Raw genomic sequence first — 9,882 nt, 5'->3', positions numbered from 1 at the left:
TCCACAATGGCTTGCCATAACCATAAGAGAACTCATATACATATAACAATGCTTCTTTCTTGAAGGTGTACTTGCATGGATGTGTTGAACTTGATATGTCATGTTACGGATTGACCATTTCATTTTGTGTACGTTATCTTTAAATTAGTAAAATTCTGGACTCTCAGTTTTTTTTTAAATTAACAGAAACCAACAGTGTGGTATATGTCAGTTACATGGATGGTCCTAATTTGAAAACGGTAGGGGCCATTAACTCAAAATTAAATAGGAGCATTCCTTTAGTGGTTTGTAAAACTATATCAAAATTTCATAACATTTGATCAACCATAACTAAAATCATCGCATAAAAACAAAATAAATATGGACGACGACGACACGGACATCGCTGACGATGACGCCGCTGTCAGCACCATACCAATTTATTTTTTTTCACATATATATGGTCTTTCACATTACTCCTAGTTAAAAAGTTCATTATCAAAAGGGAATAAAACTTCAAACCTGTAAAGTTTTCCCACTTACAGTCATGTACTCAACAGAAAACATTCAAAATTCTTATGAATCAAAAATTACAATACCGATATATGAAGGACTTTAAGGCTAAATCCATCGATAGTTGCTCACAGTTACCGCTTCAAAATCAATACTTCAACTGAATCTTGTATCAAACAATTTTATCAACTTCTAAATAGCCTACAAAATGTTTTTTTATACTATGTCGCAGGTCAAAATACAAGGGCCGGGACATCGGCAAAATATTTGTATTATGGCTGCATAAAAAGTCGTCCTGGTAATTTAACTTTATTCGTCTGAAAATAAACATATACATGTTTGCCAAATACAGCGTAACCTGAAAATAATGCACAAGATCTACACATTCCATAAATGTGTATTTACGGAGTATCGATGCACAAAAACTATCATTTGCCGATATTGAATGATAAACTAACATGAAATGAATGAACTATACGAATTTTAACTTTGCATAAATTTGTGAAAATGAATTACGGAAATTGAAATGAAATATTATTAAACTAAAGAATAATGATTATTGTCAAATTGAAACTATATGAATTCCAAATAGCTAAAACGTTTATCCAATTTACTTACTATCAATCTTATTAAACTTTATCTCATTGAATAATAAAGTTTCCAAATAAAATATTTTAGAAATGAAATAAATTTCTTAATCAATAAATATTCGTACCTGAACGGCGACTTGCGTCCTCCGTCGACTATTGTGGAGTGAGCAAATTTTCAATTGTTATTGATTTTATAATATTTTGTTAGTAAGACATGCAGTGCCCGTGGCGCGGGAATGTCGATACTGTATAAAGTCAAAATATAGTTCATGTCGTATTGATTAAATGTACGTCATGATGATTACAAATACATGTACGTCATGATGAATATGAATGAATGACGAATGATATGATGAGTGATTGATAACATATAAACAAAACATCCCCCTTCTAGATTATAAACAACTAATAATCTATCAAATTCAAGTACGGATCATATATGCATACGATCTACATAATAACTATATCAAATACATCCCCCCTTTACAATCTATACGGTGACATACACCCCCTCCATAAGAAAAATGGGATTCGTCCCCGAAACCAATGACAAAACAATAAACCTATAATACAATCGAAAATGCATAGTCAAATATTCAAAATGAAATTTGGCCATTCCCAAGTCAAACATGTGGCAAGCGCCTCTATGCGATTACAAATGTCCAAAATTCATATGAAAACAAGTATTTATTTATACACATGTAAAATATTGCAAACAATACAATTTATCAAAATATCAGACAGATTTACATCATGTTTGTGAACCCATTTTGTTTCTCAATTATTCAACTTGGACTCATTACATCCAAATACAGAATTCAAACGTCGAATCCATACATCACGTAATTCGATTCCCGGATGTACACCATCAATCAATTTCGAATAAACGTATCGAATTCTGCCTTTATTATATTTATGAACTGGTGTGTGCAAAAACGGTGTGACAAATCCGTTGCCGGTGTTATATTCTGTAATATAACTATTTATTTTGTTTAAGATTTCGTTCAGCATCTCTTGCATATTATCATAATGCGTATCCAATAGAAGATAAGAAGTTTTTCCTTGTTGAAGTCTTATATTGTTCCATACCACGAAACTCATAGTAGTAATAGTTGCCATTACTATTTTGCAATCTATGGAACTTAACTTCTCTTCTATCATACGGATATTAGTTTTAAAAATCTGCATATGATTGATCTTTTCTCCTTTTGAATCTCTGATCTCTAAGCAAGATTCTTGATAACGGTTTGCTCTGCGAACGGAGCATATGTCCGGTATACCCGCTATAAAATAAACGATTTTGTTACCATCTATATCTTTTAAATCATCGTACGCTTTGTCACATAATTGTCTCAAGTTTGCACCCGGTTTTACGTATAAATGTTGGCAAAACAATTTGCCTTCCAGTGTTCTTCCTCTACTGGAGGTGTATGTATAGGTCCGCGGGTTCATTTCAATCTAAAAGAAATGAATATATATTCTATATGGAAATTTCCGTTAATATAAACAAAATCGCAAAATGAAATATATATAATTAATGAATTAATAAAACTATGTAACATAATCTCTAAATCTGATAGGTGGTCTGACTTGTCTAGTAGACCTACGAACTGGGATTTCTGGTGTAACATCCGGTTCACTAACATTTGGTTCAACGACGGACTCGCTACTTTCTCGTACATCGGAAATCGAATTCTCTAATGTCGCACTCGATCGGGTATCAGTTAAACTCGACAGTTTATTATAACTGCTCGAACTTGAATCGGACGAATAATTGTCACGCCTAACGATTACTTGTGGATCAAACGGAACTGCCAATGGATTCAAAGGACTAACCTGTTTCTGTGATCCGTCACGTCTTACAAAAACGAGTTCATCCTCGGAATTAGACTCCGGTTCATACACCACATCGTCAATACCAACTGAATAATCATTCTCATTCGATTCTGTAACGTCGACACAAACTTCCGTCTCCTTTCTTTCTGGGCGGTTCCGACTCGTTTCCCCAGAATCCAGAAAGTGGACAGATGTAATCGGTAATAACATATTTCTATGTACCGTTTTTCGGATTCGTCCGTGTTCTTGTCGGATCACATAAACTGGAATTTCAGAATCGGGTCGAGACATTACGATGTAAGGTTCTTTACCCCATTTATTTGCCAACTTATGTTTTCCTTTGAATGCTACATTCTTCAATAATACTCGATCACCCGGTTCAAGTGTTGATTGACGCACCTTGAGATCGTATCGAGATTTATGACGTCTATTAACCCTTTCTGCTGTTTTCGCTGCCGTTTTATATGCGAACTGCAATCTTTTCTTCAAACCATAGACATACGAATTTCGATCGGCTGTCGAAGAAGAGTTGACGTCACTACCTAAAAATGCATCAATAGCAAGACGTGGATGCCAACCAAACATTAGAAAATGCGGACTATAACCAGTACTTTCATGCTTAGTAGCATTATAAGCATGTACTAGCGGTGCTACATAACTCTTCCAATTCGCCTTTTTATCATCTTCGAGAGTGCCTAGCATATTTAACAGAGTTTGATTAAATCGTTCGCATTGGCCATTACCTTGTGGGTGGTAAGGGGTGGTGCGTGATTTCTTAACGCCTGCCAAATTGCATAGCTCTCTGATAACTTTCGACTCAAAGTTTCGACCTTGGTCGCTATGTATACGAGATGGAAACGAATAATGTTGAATGAAATGTTCCCATAAACTTTTGGCTGTAGTTTTAGCTGACTGATTCCTTGTTGGAATTGCCTGAGCATACCTTGTGAAATGATCAGTTATGACTAATATATTTTCATAACCCCCTTTGGATCGTTCCAGTGTTAGATAATCTATACATAGAATCTCCAAAGGCTGAGACGAAGATATATTAATCAATTCTGCGGATTTCGTTGATCTGGTTTTTCTTAGAATGCATTTTGCACATGACGACACCTTACGTTCAACGTCTTTATCTACACCTGGCCAATAATACCTGGATTTTACCAACGACAAAGTCCTATCTCGGCCCTGATGACCAACATCGTCGTGAAGACCTACAAGAGCGATCTCACGGTAGATATCGGGCAACACTAGCTGAGAAACTGACTCGTTGTTGATAAAACTCTTTCTATATAAAACCTCCTGTTGCATATATAATTTATCCCATTCTCTTATATATTTCTTGACGTCATCGCTTTCCTTCGAGATCTGCCGTTTCGTCGGTTTATGTCCAGTACTAATTAATTCGATAATTCTACTGATTGCAATGTCACATTTCTGTTCTTTGGACCAGTCAATATCGGATAAATTTGACTGATAATCCATATTGTCGACAATTTCTGCATCTTGCGATAACAGTAAACTTTCTACTATTGGTTGTTCTGACTGAGCAATAGTTGCTGAACTACATACTGCCTTAATGACGTCACAGTCTATGTGGTTTAGATTAGTATGATTTCTGGACAAAATATCGGCATCAATATTCGATTTACCGGTTCGATAGCTCAGATTGAAATCATAGTTTGACAATGCGGCCACCCACCTATGTCCTGTAGCATCAAGCTTAGCTTTATCTAAGACGTAGGTTAATGGGTTATTGTCAGTTCTGACCTCAAACTTACTACCTGACAGATAATCATGAAATTTGTCGGTTACTGCCCATTTAAGTGCCAAAAATTCCCTCTTGTGGGCCGGATATAACCGTTCTGGACCACGTAAACTACGACTAGCGTATGCAATGACCCTCTCTTTACCTTCTCTTCTCTGATACAATATAGCACCAAGACCAGTTCCAGATGCGTCTATATTAAGAATAAAAGGCAACGAGAAGTCTGCAAAAGCAAGAACAGGTGGATTTATAAGCTTGCTAATGATTGCATCCATCGCATTTTGCTCATTGGTACCCCACTGCCAGGGAGTTGGCTTTGCTTTCTTCTTAGGCTTAGCCTTTTTTTTGTTAGTGTGGTGACCAATTAACAAATCATTTAATGGCTTTGCAATCTTAGCATAGTCCTTGATAAACTTTCTGTAGTATGATGTAAAACCAAGAAATTTTCTAAGATCTTTGACACCACTTACTTTAGGCCAGCTTTTTACGGCGGATACTTTATCGGGATCGGTCTTAATACCGTCGGCAGATACAATAACCCCAAGGTACTTAATCTCACTCTTGAAAAACTCACATTTATCGCCGCGAAGTTTTAAACCATTCTCTTCAAGACGCTTAAACACAGATTCCAAACGTTCGAAATGTTGTTCGATCGTACTCGAGAACACGACTATATCATCTAGAAAAACTAGACATTGTCTTAAATGAGCCTCGCCCATGCATCGTTCCATTAACCTTTGAAACGTCGCACCGGAATTTGTCAATCCAAAAGGGAGACGATTCCACTCGTAAAATCCCAAAGGGCCTAAATTGAAAGCGGTCATAAATTTATCAGATTCCTTGATTCCACAATTCCAATACGCCGAACGGAGATCTAGGCGGGAAAAGAACTTAGAACCCGACAGACAATCAATCGTCTCGTCTATCCGCGGTAGAGCGTACGCGTCTTTCACGGTACGTTTGTTTAACTTTCTAAAATCGATACAGAAACGAAGACTACCGTCTTTCTTTCGTACAAGTACAACGTTACTCGAGAACGGACTATTCGATTCGCGAATACAACCCGCTTCTAGCATTTCCCGAACATGTTCGCGAACTTCATCGAACAACGCCGGTGGTATACGTCTATACGGCTCTTTAAATGGTTTATCGTCGGTCAATTTAATTTCGTGTTCTAACAATTTTGTATACCCTATATCAGAAGAACCTTTGGAAAATACTGACTTCCATTTTCCAAGCAAACCTCGCAATCTATCCTTTACCTCATAATCTAAACTATCAGATATTTTAATACCAAGTTCCTCTAAAGGCATATCTTTCGTAACATTTTTCTCATTCGAATCTAAGTCTATGTGACGCATGACCTTGACCTCGTTCAGACTACATATAGTTGTTTTAGGTTTAATGGCAACTGTTCTCGCTGTCATATTAAATATTCTGACTGGAACTCTACAAGTTTTACCCTTCAGATTAACAACTCTGGGGCAAACTGCTAAAGAATCAGAGTTATCGCCCTCTAAATTCTCTGTTACAACAGTTGTATCACATGAAACCTTGGATTTAGCTAATCCATTAATCGTCATGACTGACATGGGTTTTAGCCTTAAGGGCTTTCTGTTTGTAGATTTAACTTTACCTACAATTGATTCGGTCAGAGTACTAAATGCTAAATTCCATTCTTTCGGAATACCTTGAGTATTATCCTCAGACATACACATATGGAAAAGCTTGATTATATTTGTCCCTACTACAATGGGAACATTCTGATTGTATTCAGTCGGAGAAACAACTAATAGAGGTACATAAACCTCATCTTGTGACATAAAACTGACCTTAACTTTGGCCTCGATATAACCTTGGTATGGCAAAACAGCGCCACCTGCTACATTGACAGTTAGACATAATTCACTCAGATCCCGTAATTCAGGTACTGGTTTCAATTTATTCAACATTGAGCTTGAAATTGTTGAAATCATTGAACCACTATCGATCAATGCCCTACATTTAACATTATTGACAATGATATTTGCCTCATTAGCTTTTCCAACCATTCTATCTAACAGACTTTGTTGATCTTTATCATAACTTTCTTTAGGACTAAAGGTTTCTGAAACCTTTTGTGTAAAGTCACGTGTTCGTCCTTCAACCGAGACCTTTATCCGTTTAAATTATCGGATTTATTCTGACCTTGGTTGTTGTAACTATTATTATAGTTTCCTCTACCTCCGAAACTACCTCTCTGACCTCTATTCGTACCTCTACTATTATAACCTCTATAACTTCTATAACCTTGTCCTGACCCTTTTCCATTTTGATTTTGTTTTTCATTTCTATTCGACTCTTTCAACTTTTTAAGTTCATCTTCAATAGATTCTATTTTCTTGTTCAGAGATTTCAACGATTTCGATACTTCATCTAGTTTATCTGATTGAGTAATCGAAGCTTGTTGTTGTATCTTTTTCTCAGTACTTTTAGACCTTTGATAATTAGATAAGTCAAGTTCTATTGATCTTATTTCTTTTCTTAACTGATCAAAATCCATTACAGTATCATACTTATATCTACTAGCATTTTTCAATGATGGATCTCTCAAACCAGACCAAAATTTTGACCGAAGCATCTCATTCTTAGCTGCAGGATTTATTTGACCCTTTTCAACAGCCAATTGTATCAAACCCTCTAATTGCATACCATATTCAGCAACTGATTGATTTGGTTGTTGATTTTCACTATAAAATCTCTGCAGTAATGCTTCACTACTAAACACATTCCCATAGACCCCTTCAAGTTTATCTATAATCTGGGACGGTGTAGCGTCATCGGACAATGAAAGTAGCAAACTTCTTGCTTTCCCCTTCAAAGACCCACGTATACTCTGTCGCAAAATAATATCGCTATAATTCCCTTCTCTAATAATACATCTGACTTCGTATTTCCATACGTCAAAATTCACTTCGCTTTTCTCTTCCCCAGAAAATATTGGTATTCTAGGTTTAGCTTGAGACACACCAGGATTATCATGTGCCATTGTGGCATGAAAATCATGAATAGGGGGTGGGGTATGTGTAGGCGTTTGCCTGCTCCTTACTGCTGGGGTACTAGTTACACATGCAGAAGGAATATGTTTCATTCTATCGAACTCTTCAGATGTAACAACTTTGTAATCTGAATGTCGATTAATAATATCGATCATAAGAGCTATTTTCTCTTCACTAATACTTTCAATACTACTCTTTTGCTCTTCCTTGTGTGTCTCTTTGCCACCCGATGCCATAATAACTAATAGAGTTACTAAACTCAAATATAAATTCAACATGCAAAATGATCAATGAAAATGAAATGAACAATGATGATACTTACCAATAATCAGTCAATGTCAGTCGAAACTGTCGCGGCAGACATGCTTGAGAGTGATTACATCTACAGTGCTCAGTGTGCAGATTAATTCATAAATCTGATAAATATAATTAAAATATCAATATTCATAAAACATCAATACATAAACACATGTACACAATATAAATGAATAAAATTGTAAATATTTATGTTTCGGCAAAATGTCCTCAGTTGACCTGTCGCTGGCGTCTATACATCATATCATGTAACGCAAATTGCTTATCGGCAAATTAAAAGGAACTGCACATCGTTCGACTCCTATTACGGTATCGGACTGACTCCAGTTGCATACTGTTTGTAATTTCTTTCAATGTTACGAAATTATGTGTTGTTGAAATAAAGTCTGCGCAAATACATAAATGGTTTGTAATTATGTTGACTTTCCCACAATTAATCTAATTTTAATACTTTAACCATGTCTTCTCATAATTATACGGACGGCTAATTTGCTGGAATTCTTGTATGGATCCCAACCATTTTACCAATACCGTTTGTCGTGGTTCCGGAACATATGTGGTTAAAGTTGAAATTTGGTAATTTTAAGTTGTACCAATAAAGTTGTACCATTAAAGTAGTACCATTAATAAAGTTGTACCATTAAAGTAGTACCATTAATAAAGTTGTACCATTATAAAGTAGTACCATTAATAAAGTTGTACCATTATTACCATGGACTATAGCTTATCTCGGTGGAACCTCCATTTGTCGCAGGTCAAAATACAAGGGCCGGGACATCGGCAAAATATTTGTATTATGGCTGCATAAAAAGTCGTCCTGGTAATTTAACTTTATTCGTCTGAAAATAAACATATACATGTTTGCCAAATACAGCGTAACCTGAAAATAATGCACAAGATCTACACATTCCATAAATGTGTATTTACGGAGTATCGATGCACAAAAACTATCATTTGCCGATATTGAATGATAAACTAACATGAAATGAATGAACTATACGAATTTTAACTTTGCATAAATTTGTGAAAATGAATTACGGAAATTGAAATGAAATATTATTAAACTAAAGAATAATGATTATTGTCAAATTGAAACTATATGAATTCCAAATAGCTAAAACGTTTATCCAATTTACTTACTATCAATCTTATTAAACTTTATCTCATTGAATAATAAAGTTTCCAAATAAAATATTTTAGAAATGAAATAAATTTCTTAATCAATAAATATTCGTACCTGAACGGCGACTTGCGTCCTCCGTCGACTATTGTGGAGTGAGCAAATTTTCAATTGTTATTGATTTTATAATATTTTGTTAGTAAGACATGCAGTGCCCGTGGCGCGGGAATGTCGATACTGTATAAAGTCAAAATATAGTTCATGTCGTATTGATTAAATGTACGTCATGATGATTACAAATACATGTACGTCATGATGAATATGAATGAATGACGAATGATATGATGAGTGATTGATAACATATAAACAAAACATCCCCCTTCTAGATTATAAACAACTAATAATCTATCAAATTCAAGTACGGATCATATATGCATACGATCTACATAATAACTATATCAACTACATCCCCCCTTTACAATCTATACGGTGACACTATAATACTTGTTTCAGAACCAACATAACGTGTATGTACATTCAGTACTTCACAGCACTGTCATTAACTTAAGAATAGCTATTTCATTTAATCCTGTAAATCTTCTTCACAGTTGAACAAATCTTAGTTTTTTAATGTGTGTAGTATTAATGTCTTGATACTTAATAAAATTTCAACCCTTTTAACAAATGTTTAAATATGAATGTGACTAAAATCATATTTGT

At 35.2% G+C, this 9,882-nt stretch overlaps 1 long non-coding RNA gene across 2 annotated transcripts; it reads right to left on the bottom strand.

Annotated features, from left to right (window-relative positions):
- Positions 1-788: 788 nt before the first annotated feature.
- On the bottom strand, positions 789-9,634 carry LOC148609992 (uncharacterized). 2 transcript variants are annotated; one of them, XR_015914654.1, is made up of 3 exons: positions 9,280-9,634; positions 8,050-8,881; positions 789-2,540 (listed from the first exon to the last, which is right to left on the bottom strand). It is a non-coding gene; the product is annotated as an uncharacterized LOC148609992 (long non-coding RNA). The 2 variants fall into 2 exon arrangements; XR_015914653.1 differs by having other exon boundaries at positions 8,050-9,634.
- Positions 9,635-9,882: the final 248 nt, after the last annotated feature.

Source organism: Perna viridis, chromosome 8 (assembly GCF_037379345.1).
Source record: "Perna viridis isolate PV_CMFRI_1.1 ecotype Kerala chromosome 8, ASM3737934v1, whole genome shotgun sequence".
NCBI classification, from domain to species: domain Eukaryota; kingdom Metazoa; phylum Mollusca; class Bivalvia; order Mytilida; family Mytilidae; genus Perna; species Perna viridis.
This window is presented reverse-complemented; position numbering and strand designations above follow the sequence as displayed.